Source organism: Berghia stephanieae, chromosome 11 (assembly GCF_034508935.2).
Source record: "Berghia stephanieae isolate SIO BIC M18660-M18661 chromosome 11, UCSD_Bste_1.3, whole genome shotgun sequence".
NCBI lineage: Eukaryota > Metazoa > Mollusca > Gastropoda > Nudibranchia > Aeolidiidae > Berghia > Berghia stephanieae.
The window spans coordinates 19,269,480-19,285,677 of NC_088370.1; the positions used below are offsets into that span (position 1 = coordinate 19,269,480).

Genomic DNA, 16,198 nt, shown 5'->3' on the forward strand with positions numbered 1-16,198 from the left:
TTTTATGTGAAACTCGCTGAAACCCGCCGAAAACCAGAGTCTCAGGTTCACTCCCCACTGGTGTACACTTCCCTGAGTCTCAGGTTCACTCCCCACTGTTGCCTACTTCCCATAACTTTGTCGGATATTGCCAGGTTTTCGTCGGTTTTCGTAAAAAAGCAATTGCTTTTTTATGAAACACGCTGAAACCCGCCGAAAACCAGAGTCTCAGGTTCAGTCCCCACTGGTGTACACTTCCCTGAGTCTCAGGTTCACTCCCCACTGTTGCCTACTTCCCATAACTTTCTCGGATATTGCCAGGTTTTCGTCGGGTTTCGTAAAAAAGTAATTGCTTTTATGTGAAACTCGCTAAAATCCACCGAAAACCAGAGTCTCAGGTTCACTCCCCACTGGTGTACACTTCCATGAATCTCAGGTTCACTCCCCACTGTTGTCTACTTCCAACAACTTTGTCGGATATTGCCGGGTTTCGTAAAAAAGCAATTGCTTTTATATGAAACTCGCTGAATCCCGACGAAAACCAGAGTCTCAGGTTCACTCCGCACTGGTGTATATTTCCATGAATCTCAGGTTCACCCCCCACTGTTGCCTACTTCAATAACTTTGTCGGATATTGCAAGGTTTCGTCGGGTTTCGTAAAAAAGTATTTGCTTTTATGTGAAACTCGCTGAAATCCGCAGAAAACAAGAGTCTCAGGTTCACTGCCCAGTGGTGTACACTTCCATGAATCTCAGGTTCACTCCCCATTGTTGCCTACTTTCAAAATCTGTCGGATATTGCCAGGTTTCGTAAAAAAATAATTGCTTTTATGTGAAACTCGCTGAAATCCGTCGAAAACCATAGTCTCAGGTTCACTCCCCACTGGTGTACACTTCCCTTAGTCTCAGGTTCACTCCCCATTATTTGCCTCCTTTCCATAACTTTGCCCGATTTTGTTGGGATTTGGCGCATTTCGTAAACAAAAAGTAATTGCTTTTTTTTTTTCAAAACCCGCCGAAACCCAGTCACAGGTTCACTCCCCACTGGTGTACACTTCCCCGAATCTCAGGTTCACTCCCCTCTGTTGCCTACTACCATTAACTTTCTCGGATATTGCCAGGTTTTGTCGGGTTTCGTAAAAAAGTGATTGCTTCTTTATGAAACTAGCTGAATCCCGCCGAAAACCATAGTCTCAGGTTCACTCCCCACTGGTGTACACTTCACTGAGTCTCAGGTTCACTCCCCACGCTTTGCCTACTTTCCACAATTTTGCCGCATATTGTCGGGTTTCGTAAAAAAGTAATCTCCCCCCCCCCTATTTTGTTATTGCTTTTTTACAAAACCCAGAGTCCCAGGTTCACTCCCCACTGGTGTACACTTCCCTGAATCTCAGGTTCATCCCCCCCCCCCTACACACACACGCACACACACACACACGCTGCTGCCTACCTCCCATAACTTTGTCGGATATTGCCAGGTGTCGTCGGGTTTCGTAAAAAAGTAATTGCTTTTTATTACGAAACCCGCCGAAACCCAGTCCCAGGTTCACTCCCCACTGGTGTACACTTCTCTGAGTCCCATATTCACTCCCACAGCTGCACTCTTCCCATAACTTTGTCAGGTTTCGGAAAAAAAACACCGTATTATAGTGCAAAACCACTATTCAGTGTCAGATACTGAATAGTGCAAAACCGCTATTCAGTATCTGATACTGAATAGTGCAAAACCCCTATTCAGTATCAGATACTGAATAGTGCAAAACCACTATTCAGTATCAGATACTGAATAGTGCTAGCCGTCAAAGTATTTAATTTGCGATCACCTATAAGTCTCATCCGGACACAAGCACAAAATCCAACAAGAGGAATACACTCAAATGCTTACATTATACATTCAAAATAACAAATATAATAATACATTACAGTTTTGTGTGTCGATATGTTGTATCCGGCTGACGGCTGTTGTGAGTAATTTACCTGAACCCCTCTTCAACCATAACTAAAGATACTATAGCCCTGATAAAACATTGTTTGAGCGAAAAGATTTAAGTAATATAATCAAACTGCTGTAAAACTACGGAAGTCCTCCCAAAATTTTACTGTGAAATTAATCAATATTCGCAGTAGCACTTCGATTCTTACCTAAAACAATTGCAATCAATAAAAACAAATTAATCTCTTACCTCTCCAGTTTTAAATATGAATCGCTGAACAACAAATATTAAATGTGTAGAGTGATTTGGTTGGAAAGGGGAAAATCCTGCCGGAAAACAAGTCAAAATTTCAGTGAACATGCACGCTCGATCCGTACGGTGAATGAACTTGTGACTTGTGACCTGTGAATGGCGTTTAAAATAATTTCTCTTCTTTCCATAACACGAACACGAGTTCCGCGCGATAAGCAACGCTATTTGAAAGCAAGAAGGAGGACTGCCTCGCAGTAGGTAGATAGCTGCAATAGACACAGGCTATTCGTTCTTCAAGAAGGCACAAAGTGCACCTCTGTACTCTCCACTGCCTATATAAAATGACTTGTCTTTTTTTTTTTTTTTGGTCTAGAAATTGTGTTGATTAAGAGTAAAGCTAATATTAATCATCTTAAAAATTGTAATTAATATCAAAATGATTTTGAAAATATACAAAAAGGATTACATTTTATATTTAATTTGAAAGGGGAAAATGTCAATAAGTTGTAGTAACAGTGTATACGGTTTGGCTTTTTTTCATGCAATAACTAAGCATTTTTAGAGAGATTATAAGTAGACATGATTATGACAAAAGTTCCATTTAAGGGAGTAACTTAACACACTTATACACTCACACACACACACACACACACACACACACACACATATATATAATATATATATATTATTATTATTATTATTATAATTCTTATTATTATTATTACTATTATTATTATTATTATTATTATTATTATTATTATTATTATTATTATGACCATTTTTACCACTATCATTAGAACTAGCATCTACCCCTAACCAACATACTACCCCCTCCCCTCCCCCACCCCCTCCCCCTTCCCCAACGCAACCACATTCCACAACAATATCATATACACACATGTATACACCACACACAACACACGCACACACACACACACACACACACATATATATATATATATATATATATATATATATATAAGCAATGAGAGCACACCACAACAATGTCACTACACATCAACACTAATCACCACTAAACCAACAACACAACGGAAGTAAGAATACAAGGATGTAAACATCGATCTCAAAGGGAATAAAATTTATTCTTAGGACAATATGCCAACTGACGACGTGGATGAAAGCCACAGAAACATATGTTTTGGCCACACATAAGTGAGTGATCCCATCAATATTTTATATAATAATAATAATAATAATAATAATAATAATAATAATAATAATAATAATAATAATAATAATAATAATAATAATAATAATAATAATAATAATAATAATAATAATAATACTTTATTGCATCCCAAAAAGGAAATTTTTTGTACAGACGTGTTATAATTTACACATAAGATAAAAATACAATGGAAATAGGATGTATATATATAAAAAAGGAGCAGCTCTATAACCAGAGCTGCGCTTTATAATATGAATAATTTCAAACACTGTAAAATAGTTAAAACTGTCACTATAAATTGAAAATTGAAAAGATTGCAAAACAAATAAAATAATAAATTAATATTTGTATTTTTAAAAAGTAAAAATGAGAAATAATTATATAAAATGATTATTGTTTGTTGTTATAAAGCCTAATACTGGACGGCAGAAAAGATTTTCGGTGTCTCTCTGTTTTCGTTGAAATAGAAAAAGGGCGACCACTTCTTTCTGACATAATAATTGATGGTCTTAGTGGATGATACTGGTCATTTAATATTTTAGTTATTTTATTTATACAAAATTTCTCGTATAAAAGATCTACATCGTCAACATCATTTATATAGCGTTTAATGGATTTTTTAATATTTGAATTTATTTTGTTCCTTTCCACTGCTAAGCAATTGCCTCCCCAAGCTGTTATACAAAATGACAAAACACTTTCGATTACTGCTCTATAAAATAATGTGCAGAGGGTTTTATCTATTCTAAACTGAGAGAGTTTTGATAAAAAATATGTACGTCTGCACATCTTATGCCTAATTATTTTCAAGTGTTCATCCCACTTGAGCCTGTCATCAATCGTTACACCAAGGTATTTGTAGTGAGGAACTCGCTGGACGAATTGGTCCTTTAATTTTAACGGTTCTATCGGTTCCTTCACTCTCCTAAAGTCAATCACTAGCTCCTTTGTCTTGCTTATGTTAAGCTCTAGGTGGTGGGCATCACACCAAGACACAAATCTATCAATTTCTTGCCTATAAGCCACTTCGTTGCCATTTGTTATGAGGCCTTGAAGAGCGGTGTCATCTGCAAACTTTATTAAAGGTACACTCAGGTTTTGACTTCTACAGTCATTCGTGTATATTGTGAATAATACAGGGGACAATACACAACCCTGAGGAGCACCAGTATTTGTAGTTATACAGGAAGATTTGTTTTGTCCTAATTGAACATATTGTGCTCTCTTCGTAAGAAATTCGAGCACCCAAGCAATTATATACTTGTTTAAATTCAGACTAGTCAATTTTTGAACAACCAACTGAGGTTGCATTGTATTGAACGCTGAAGAAAAATCTGCAAAAAGCAATCTGCAATAGCTCCTAGCGTGATCTAGATGCCTGTAGATGTTGTTTGTAAACAGCAAAATGGCATCCTCTACGCCACGTCCTGGTTTGTAAGCAAATTGATGACTATCACTCAATGGCATAAACTGATTCCTAATTTTAACAAGAACAAGTTTTTCTAAAGATTTCATGACTATTGAAGTCAGTGCAACAGGTCTGAGATCGTTCATAGTTTCAAGTTTTTCTTTTTTTGGAACAGGAATAATTTTTGAAGTTTTCCAAATTTCAGGGATCGAAACGCATTGGAGGGACCAGTTAAAAATATGTGTATAAATGGGGGAAAGCTGGTGGGCACATTCTTTTAATAGTTTTCCTTTCAATCCATCCGGCCCAGCAGCCTTCCTCTCGTTTAGTTTCGAAAATACGAATCTCGTTTCCTCTTCACTGACCTCAATAGTCATTTCATCTTCCAAAGCCCTGTCTAATTTATGTTTTTCATTTTCAATATCAAATGTGTTTGCTGTGTCGAAACGTGAATAAAATTTATTTAAAGTTTCAATTTCGATATCTTCTGATATAATCGTGGGCTTTGGATTATAGTTCACAGCAGTTTTAAGCCCCCGCCACGTGTCCCGTATATCCCCAGAAGAAAAGCATTTTTCAATTTTATTTTTGTACTTATCTCTACAACTAGATATTACCCTCTTTATCTCTTTTTGTTTTGTTTTCAGATCTTTTTTGTTTCCACTAGTATAGAGAGTTTTCTTTTGGTTCAATAAAAGTTTTAGATCTTTTGTTATCCAAGGCTTGTTGTTAGGATAATATTTTATTTCTTTTTTACAAGACACTAGCTGTTCACAGAATTTTAAATACTCACTCACACAGTCATTCAGCTCATCCACACTATCACATGATTCGATAAAAACATTCCAGTCAGTGCATTCAAAACAACCACGCAAATCTTCACACACACTTCCGTTCCAGATCTGTACACTTTTCTTTACTGGTTTTACACGTTTAAAAACAGGGCGGTAGGTGGGGAGTAGCAAGAGCATGCAGTGGTCAGATAAACCTAATGGGGCACGGGGTAAACATTTATAACTATTTTTAATATTACACAGGAATAAATCTAATGTTTTTTTGTCCCTTGTCTCGCAGTCCACGTATTGATGAAGTCCCGGGAGAGTAAAATCGTTACATTGGTTAAAATCGCCAGTGACCATCAATACGGCATCGGGTGACTTAATTTGAATGTCCTGTATTTCTTTCCTCAAAATATTTTTCGCTGTGGTGTTGTCTGATGATGGTGGAATGTAGACGTTGATGATGATGACATGAGTATATTCCCGGGGTAGATAATATGGTCGTGACGAAACAGTAATAAATTCAATATAATCGTCACAATACATTTTCTTTATCTGACAGTTATTGGGGTGGCACCATTTGTTGTTAATATATGTGCACACCCCACCCCCAGTTCGTTTATTTACATTAGTCCGATCTCCTCGAAATAGTGAATATTGTTCAATATTAAAACATGATGATGGTATGTGAGGAGATAGCCAAGTCTCTGTTAACGCTATTATGGAGGCTTGACGAAAGTCACTATTAAAACGACACAGTGAAAACAGTTCATCAATTTTATTTTTCAGTGATCTTACATTACCTGTCACTACACAGGGTAAAAATGGACGAAAAGGCCGTCTGTTAAATTTTGTTTTTATTCCTCCTTTTCTCCCCCTCTTTCTTACTTTAATAAACGATGTGTCAATAGTGGGTGGTGGGGGTGACACGGGTTGGAGGGATCGGAGAGTCTCTGGAGTATAAGTTATCGATAGGCTTATTTTGGCAGCAAAATCACAGGCTAAAACACCATTTATGCTTATAAATATAATAATAAATATAAAAATCAGGAACAATATATACTTCACATCCATTTTGAATAAAAATTAGGCTTAAATTCCGACGATTGAATGATAAATGAACAAAAATATGTGTAGAAAATAGGTAAACATTCACAACACGTCTGTTGTCGCCGGAAGCCAGCGCCAATATTTTATATATACAAATGATTGTAAGAAATGTAATTATTTCAAAAATTTTAACCGTCTTGTAAATCGACATTAAGGGGGGACCTGTCGTCAAAAATCCATTTTTGATTGTAATGCTAATATTGCTATTCCCTTGTTATTTTCAGGTGGTAGGTCTAATTTGATTATTAACACCAAAAAAAAAAAGCCAAAAAAAATATTTTTTGGGAGGACATAGTGAGACAAAATAGGCTAAAAATAGACCCAAAAAAAACCCCAAAATTTCTTACAGTAATGCATTTGTCTGGATAGGTTTAGTAATTTCCTGAAAATACTTTTTAAAAATTTTTATTTCGATTTCGACTGAAAATTTGGCGCCGAATTGGATTCAATAGTCTGATGTCACGCCGCCCGGCAACGGCGGCCATCTTGGTTCTAAACAAAGAGAATCATTATTTTTTATTCTTCATGCTGGCTAGAACTTTTCATATGTCTAGTGATCAGAATGTGTAAAAGTCAAAACATGATCAATTTATGTTTTTTTTTTTATCCTCTGGATATGCTTTTATGCTCGCCGGAGAAATGTTTCATAAGGGCGTCCGCCATTGTTCCGATAGTTTAGAGCCAGCGTTACTAAGTTACCATGCGTCTTTAGGAAGGAAGTGACGTTACGACTGTTGAAGAGTCAATTCTAGTTTACCCTAAAACCCATCCATGATGCAAAACAAGTCATAAGAAAGATTCTGACCAAATTTGAAGACAATCTGATGGAAAACAATCCAGATATAAATGTTAGAAAATCAGAAAATGGCGCAAAATGGAATTTTGAGAAAACGCAAAATTTCTCTTTAATTTGATAATAAAGCTAATTTTGCAGACAAACAAAGGCCTACGTCCATCAAAATTTCAAAGTATATTCAATATGGAATAAGAAAACAGTAAAATTTTGTAAATTTATCAAATTCTGAAAAAATTATGATCGATTCGCTAACCCATACCCAGGTACGCCAATTATCAATTTGATTCACAGGAATTTCAGACACAACTCGGAGGAATTTCAATGCCGAAAAAGGAATTTCCGCACCAAAAAAAGGAATTGGGATGGTGTTTGGTATTGTGTTTAAATATTGTATAGATAACTGAGTAGAACTATAATATGATATATAAATACATTGCCAAATACAAAGTTTCCACAGCGTGACAAGGCTCTCACTGATCGATGGGTAGATGGTCTAACTGTCATACCAAAACGTCTCGTATTCGAATCCCTGTTTTAATCTCTATACCGGTCTGAAGTAATATTTGAACTTTTTTTCTACTATATAACGACATTGTCTACGGGGATTGTATTAAGTACATGACGATTTCTCATTTATTTTTATCAGACCTAGACCTGACTTAACCAACTTTAAGGGTAGGTTTGGGTCTAATTATGAGGAAAATCCTTCAAAAACTGATTTTTAGATTTTGATAGAAAACGATATTTTATTATCTGAGAAATAATATTATTGAAGTCCAACTTCTTAAAATAGACTATAAAGGCACGAAAAACACAGTCGAAAAGGGTACAGGTAGTAAGAAAAGTGTGAAAAACGGAAAGGATTCTGTTATTTTCTCAATACGTCATTTTTCTAAGGTTATGGGATACTGTGTCAAAAGTTTCATAGAATCTATTCAATGAAATTGTCTGAAAATTTCCACAAAGAAAATGTATTATGTCACCATAGAGAGATATTTTTTGATAAGGTTTGTGTATTTTGCATTATAATCCTAAATTTTAAAAGGCGCAACAAAAAAAAAAAAAAACACCAAAAGAAAACAAAGGAAAAAAACAAAAAAAAAAAACAAAAAAAAAAAAACAAAAAAAACACACAAACACTGTACTCTAAATTATATACCAACGTGGATCTTGTTTTTTTTTTTTTTTGTTTGTTTGTTTGTTTATTTTTATTTTTTTTTTGCGCCTATTAAAATATCTCACTTTTCTATTCACGTGTTGCAGTGGAAAATTCAGATAAAAACGAATTAGTGGCATGTGACTTTGGGTGGTAGTTGTCATCATCTTCGTAGATCGAACTAGATCTGAACGAATTAAAAATATTTTTTATGTAGTAGTAGTAGTAGTAGTAGTAGTAGTAGTAGTAGTAGTAGTAGTAGTAGTAGTAGTAGTAGTAGTAGTAGTCGTAGTAGTAATAGTAGTAGTAGTAAAAGTAGTAGTAGTAGTAGTAGTAGTAGTAGTAGTAGTAGTAGTAGTAAAAGTAGTAATAGTAGTAGTAGTAGTAGTAGTAGTAGTAGTAGTAGTAGTAGTAGTAGTAGTAGTAGTAGTAGTAGTAGTACGTCACATCTCGTCGTCATGAACGAGATCTCGGTAGTACTGATGCTGCAAATCGTTTGAGAGCCTTCATAAAGGCGGTATATGTTGTATATCCTCGAAGAACACGGTTGACCGAAAGTGATGAGTGGTTGTGTAATACCAAAAGTCCTGTTGCCTGGACCTCGAGGTCTTGTATGTAATGGTCGCGTCACTGTCTCAACGCTCATGAATCAATTAGTAAGGCTGGACTCGCAATCAAAAAACGAAATTTGTTTTTTTAAACTCTTTTGAATCAAACGAGTAAATGAGCGTGAAAAATGGTATAAAAATCATGAAATCGGCCAATACATTAAAAAAAGTTGCTAAAAATAAAGCTAAAATAAACAAATTTATTCGTAAAACACCGATTTCAACCGATTTTTCTGAAATAAAGACCAATGTTCCTCATTTTTCAAGCTTATTTCAGCAATGTGAATTTCAAATTCCTCACAATTATATTTCTTACTTTTAGATTTTACCTATTAGGCCTACTTAAAAAGGTGTTACAATTTTTTTGCAAAACTCGGTCGACCGAGTAGAGAGCCTATGATTGGTCAAAGACTTTGGTACGCTTGACTCACAATTCTACAAGAAGAGCGTTAGATCAGAGTGTAACATTTTTATTTACAAACATTTTTTCTTGGTGCTAAATAATACAAAATAATAATTTCGCATCTGAAAAAAATAATAACTCGGAAGTTCCTATCTCTCTATTACAATAAAATTGATACCACGATTGTCAAAATCGGCCCACAATCAAGGGAGTTATAAATTATTCATAATAATTTTTAAAGTTTACAATACTTGCCATCAGTCATTTTTGCTCGCCAAAGTTGTAATTTTTGTCTGGTTTTTACCAAACGAAGTGTCACTGTCACTCGCGAATAAAAAGGATCAAATCGCAATTTCTACAACATCAAAGGACAATTCCCGACCGGCTCTGAGATCACGCTGTGACTCTGGGTAGATACGTTCGACGAGGACTTGCAGTCGAGCGAGTGGCCTTCGTAAAATTATGGCCTGATACTGAGCAAAAAATGACGTCAATATGCCAGTCTTTTGCCACATAAGAAAACAAATCGTGAGTTGTATTCAGTAGTTCAACCAATGAAATAATTTGTTTCCATGAACTCTACTAACGACAACTCCCTAGGCAGTGCAAAAAGTAATAATGACGTCAAACTGCCAGTCCTTTTGGGATTCAGTATCAGGCTATAACATAACGATGGCTACGGTACAACGCGCGCAAAGACTTTACCCACAGTGCTCAGTAGAGAGATTCCCTTGTAGTTATTACAGTGGGGGTGGGTGGTCGATGTGGCCTAGAAGCTTCGGCTTTCTGCTCTTTATGGCATCAGCAACAGTCGTCTCGGGACACCGCTGTTGTACGAGTGGACATAGGTTACATCTTCAAGTGCACAATGCGGGTCCTCGTTCCGCATCCCTGGGGAAACTGGCCTCGCGGCTGGGAGTAGTTGACGCAGCAATGCGATTGTGTGCTCGGGGTGAGACCCCCTTAAAGTCTAGGGCATGCATGACCCACCGGCGTGTGGAATACGCTCTGGTGCCCAGACAGGCCTCAGGGAGCTATTCCTAATAAATAGTGTGGTCACAACTGACCTCCGCTGTCTCGCGGAATACCCTTTCAAGGGAGAGACTTCGGGAAACAACCCTGAGGAAAAATTCGGAGCTGGAGACCCGTAGGCAGTCTATATCTACAATTAGCTATATTCTGACAACTCTACTGCAACATTGCGTTGTAAACCCGGCGTCCAGACAGGGCCTACCCTCTCCTGGACCCACACTTCCTTAATCATGATGAAGAAACCAAGAAGATATTATCATACTGGCTCGGACGTCGCCCAGGATAAAAAGGTCCGCTTTCCCACCCCCAACCCCAATCACAGCCAACCAAATAAGGTTGACAACGAGAACTATATAACTATAGGATCTAAGATCAAAATCCTACACCTCAACGTCGAGGGAATATCAATGGCAAAATGTGAATATCTGGCCAAACTACATAACGAACACAATATTGATATAGCACTTCTCCAAGAAACACATCTAGATGACAACTCATCCCCCTCACGCTATAATATCAGCGGCTATTCTGTAATCAATAGACAAAACCACCCAAAGTATGGAATAATCACTTATGCAAGAGCCCCAGATCAAACAACAGACCTAGGTGGTCACACAGAGTAAAGTGGTTCGCAGAGATGTACAATCAAATTTGGTGATACAGAAATATCAAACATCTATAAACCGCCTAACACCAAGTGGACTAACCCACCAAAAACACCCATCAACCATCCAGCCATACTGGCAGGTGACTTTAACAGTCACCATAATGAATGGGGATATAAAAACAATGACGAAGCAGGAAATGAACTAAGCGAATGGGCAAACCAATGTAACCTAAAATTAATCTACAACCCAAAAGGAAAGGGAACCTTCAGGTCAGCCAGATGGCAGAGTGAAACAACACCTGACCTCTCATTTGTATCCAAAGACTCAAACCTCCCACTATCCTCAACAACAAGAGAAGTACTAAACAATTTCCCCCATAGCCAACATCGCCCCATCATCCTCACAACAGGCATTAAATTGCCAATGATGAATTCCCTACCAACTCCTCGATGGAATTTCAGAAAAGCCAACTGGCAGGAATTCTCAAAAGAAATAGACAAGACCTGTAAAAGAATAGAACCTAAACAAGAAAATATACACAGGTTCACAAAATTAATTCTAAAATGTGCAAAAAGAACAATCCCAAGGGCTTCAGAAAGCGCTATATACCGTGCTGGTCAGAACAGAGTCAACATCCCCTGGAAGAATATGAAAGAACACAGGATCAAAGCACAGCTGAAGAACTATTACAATCACTTGAAGAGAACCGAAGAAATAGATGGCTAGAAGTGGTAGAAGGCTTAGACATGAGCCATTCAAGCAGACACGCATGGCAAACCATTAAAAAACTTGATCCAACTCCACCCCAATCAAAAAGCGCTGCACCTATCAAGGTAGATGCTATTGCCAAAGAAATCAAGCAACGTGGACAACACAAGCCAAATAAAAAAATTGAAAAATATATCAACAAAGAATACCAGAAAATACTAACTACGCAACCCAATACTGGTATTTTTTTATCCATCCCTGTGACATGTCAAGAAATAGAACAGGCCATCAAACATGTAAAAAACGGTAAGGCTGCTGGTATTGATGGAATATACCCCGATATGATAACCCATCTGGGTCCAGAGGAAATTCGGTGGCTAGCAGAGACAATGAGTGATATCATAGAAAAGGGCACCTACCCAAAAATCTGGAAACACGCCAAAGTGATTGCAATACTAAAACCTGGCAAACCCGCAACAGAACCATCCAGCTACAGACCCATCTCCTTCCTCAGCTGCCTACATAAACTTTTAGAAAGAATTATTCTAGCAAGAATCACCCTATACATCGACACAATCATACCTGTCGAACAAGCAGGTTTCAGGCCAAAGAGAGGAACAACAGAACAAGTCCTTGCATTAACAACACACATAGAGTCTGGTTTCGAGAAGGGACTAAAAACTGGAACAGTACTGATAGACCTTTCCGCTGCCTATGACACCGTCTGGACAACAGGACTTATGTATAAACTAGCAAAAGCCATCCCATGTAGGAAAATATTAAAGATTCTCTCATATATGACCAGCACTAGACACTTCCATGTACTTCTAGGGGCAAACAAAAGTAAAGCCTATAAAATAAGAAATGGTGTACCACAGGGCTCAGTCATTGCACCAACATTATTTAATGTTTACATCAGTGACATGCCAAAAACAAGATCACACCAACTTGGCTACGCAGATGATTGGTCTCTCACTTGCCAATCAAAAAACTGGAAAGAAATTGAAAACGAACTGAGCCATGACACCTCAACCCTCAAAATGTAAATATTAATTTATTAATTTATTTGTTTCCAATCTTTTCAATTTTTAATTTATAGTGACAGTTTTAACCATTTTACAGTGTTGAAATTATTCATATTATAAAGCGCAGCTCTGGTTATGGAGCTACTCCTTTTTCATATATACATCCTATTTCCATTGTATTTTTATCTTATTGTGTAAATTATAACTCGTCTGTACAAAAAATTTCCTTTTTGGGATGCAATAAAGTATTATTATTATTATTATTATTATTATTATTATTATTATTATTATTATTATTATTATTATTATTATTATTATTATTATTATTATTATTATTATTATTATTATTATTATTATTATTATTATTAAAAGTTACTTTGATAAATGGTACTTAAGAATGAACACCACCAAATCAGTGGCCACAATTTTCCACCTGAACAACCAAACGGCAAATAAACCCCTCCAAGTAAAAGTCAGTAACACAATACTACCAAACGAAGATAACCCCAAATATCTTGGAGTCACTTTAGACAGACAACTAACGTACAGAAAACATCTCGAGAACTGTGCAAATAAAGACGAAAAACGAAACTGCCTTCTCAGAAAAGTTGCTGGCACATCATGGGGAGCATCCCAAACAGTATTGAGGACAACAGCGCTTGGACTCTGCTATAGTGCGGCTGAGTATTGTGCCCCAGTATGGACAAGGAGCTCATATACAAACAAACTTGACACCAAATTAAGAGACACCATGCGAGTACTAGGCGGCTGTATAAAAACCACACCAACACAATGGCTCCCAGTTACCAGCGCAATAGCCCCTCCACACCTAAGAAGAGCACTGTCAAATCAAAAAGAGCTAAACAAGGCCCACTCAATATTGGCAATAAATACCCCCCTGGCAAAAATAGTAAAAGACAAATCGACTTAAGTCCAGAAGACCCTTCCACAAATCCGGAATAGAAAACCTTGACATCACCACTGCCTGGACCAATGAATGGCAATTAAACCTGCCAAAAAATGGACAATTCATTACCAACCCCACTCTGCGCCTTCCTGATTTTAAAACAGCAAAAAGAAAACACTGGGTCACCACGAACCGACTTAGAACCAACCATGGCCGCAGTGAAGAAAGCCTCTATCGATGGAGACTCATTGACTCACCAATCTGCAAATACTGCAAAGGGGCACGTCAAACCATCGATCATCTGGTCCTGCAATGCCCAGTAACAAAATTAGAAGAGGGGTATGAAACGATCTTTGAAGCCGGAGATGACCTGACATCATCGATCAACAAACATAATCTGGAGGTGTAGCCATAGGCTACTACTACTACTACTACTACTACTACTACTACTACTACTACTACTACTACTACTACTACTACTACTACTACTACTATTACAGTGACTGCGAGACCTTTGTTTTTGTAGGGGGTGATGATCTTGGCGTCTCGCATATCCTGAGGTATCTTTCCTTCTATCTGGTAAAGATACAGGAATTTATGTAATGGTTCAAAGAGGGCTGACTTTCTACATTTGATGATTTCGGGAATTAATAATCACCATCACCATAATAATAATCATAATCATAATCATAATCATAATAACAAAAATAATAATAGACGTCTAGTAATAATAATAATAATAATAATAATAATAATAATAATAATAATAATAATAATAATAATAATAATAATAATAATAATAATAATAATAATAATAATAATAATAATAATAATAATAAAATCATAATCATAATCATAATCATAAAAATAATCATAGTAATAATGATGATAATAATAATAATAATAATAATAATAATAATAATAATAATAATAATAATAATAATAATAATAATAATAATAATAATAATAGTAATAATAATAATAATAATAATAATAATAATAATAATAATAAAAGAAGAAGAAGAAGAAAGAAGAAGAAGAAGAAGAAGAAGAAGAAAAAGAAGAAGAATAAGAAGAAGAAGAAGAAGAAGAAGAAGAAGAAGAAGAAGAAGAAGAAGAAGAATGGCTACGGGAGACGTGTTCTGAGTGAGTGCACAAGGCTATGCTCTAACCAACGATATTTCATTAAAACATTTTGATAGCTCCACTAAAACGTTGACCTAGTTTTCGGCCTTTATATTTTCTTACCCGTGCGTGGTTAAAACCTGGAAATAGGAGCGTTAGCTCTCCTATAGCTAGGGATAAAAATCTGGGGTCTTTGTATTGACTATCTTTAAACCCAGTATTTAGGAAATCAAGCGATCTATAGTGTGTACGTTAACCCTCCCCTTACCACCCATAGGAAAATCGTCACATTCGTTACGATGCAGCCAACAATTTTCTTAGTCTGATTTCATTTTGTTATAGCTATAGCCATAAAAACTTGACTTTGCGTTGCAGAGCTCATTTTTCTGAACAAATTATAGAATATACTCGTTGACAGTGGCGTTTGGCCATTGGATCGAATGGTGCCAGGCACCACACCAATCTTTTAAAAAATCATTAACAGCATAATTTAATTAAAAATAAAACAGAGATTTTAACTCCACTGTCTTTCGCCAACTCGCCAATAACATACTGCCTTTTTAGTCTCCACTCTATTCAAGATTCCGAATCACGGACTGCGCCGACTCGTGTGTTGGTGACATCACTGCGCGAATTAGTGACTGAATCAACACCGTGGTGCAAAGCAATCCAAGATCCAGTTAATGCTCTCTCCATAAGTATCGCTACAGCTGATTGAGCGAGAAACTAGGTCGAATTATACTATCTTCAAATAGCGGAAAACCCCTCGACTTGTGCCAGGATCTGAGAGCTCCACCGTTGGACTGGGGGGGATGCGCCAAATTAGGGTAACTTCGGCCATCCAAAATATTACGTTAACTGTCAAAAACACTGATCATTGTCAAGTTTATTTGTAAGCAGCAAAGAAAAACAACATAAAACTTTAAAATATGACATATCAACCCCCCCCCCCCCCAACTCTTTTTCACGATTATTGAATAAAGTAATTCTTTGCAACGAAGCATTGTGGACAAATTTACCAACATTTTTCTTGCTTGCAGTGCCGAGTTGATGGTTACGTGTGTATGAGTGTTTATTTGTGTGTGTGTGTGTGTGTGTGTGTTTGTGCGTGTGTATTTGTGTCAGTCAGAGAAAGAAAGCGAAGATTGTCAACAGTTATACTTTTGGTGTGTTTTTAGAT

At 36.6% G+C, this 16,198-nt stretch overlaps 1 protein-coding gene and 1 long non-coding RNA gene across 2 annotated transcripts in view; both read right to left on the bottom strand.

The window, feature by feature from the left end:
- Positions 1-2,328, bottom strand: part of LOC144956712 (isatin hydrolase-like) — a 33,428-nt gene extending 31,100 nt beyond the window's left edge. Inside the window, exon 1 of the mRNA XM_078887388.1 lies at positions 2,162-2,328. The gene's annotated coding sequence lies outside the window, so the exon portion shown is untranslated. The remainder of the gene's footprint in view (positions 1-2,161) is intronic.
- Positions 1-16,198, bottom strand: part of LOC144956713 (uncharacterized) — a 224,672-nt gene that overhangs the window by 50,927 nt on the left and 157,547 nt on the right. The window lies entirely within an intron of this gene.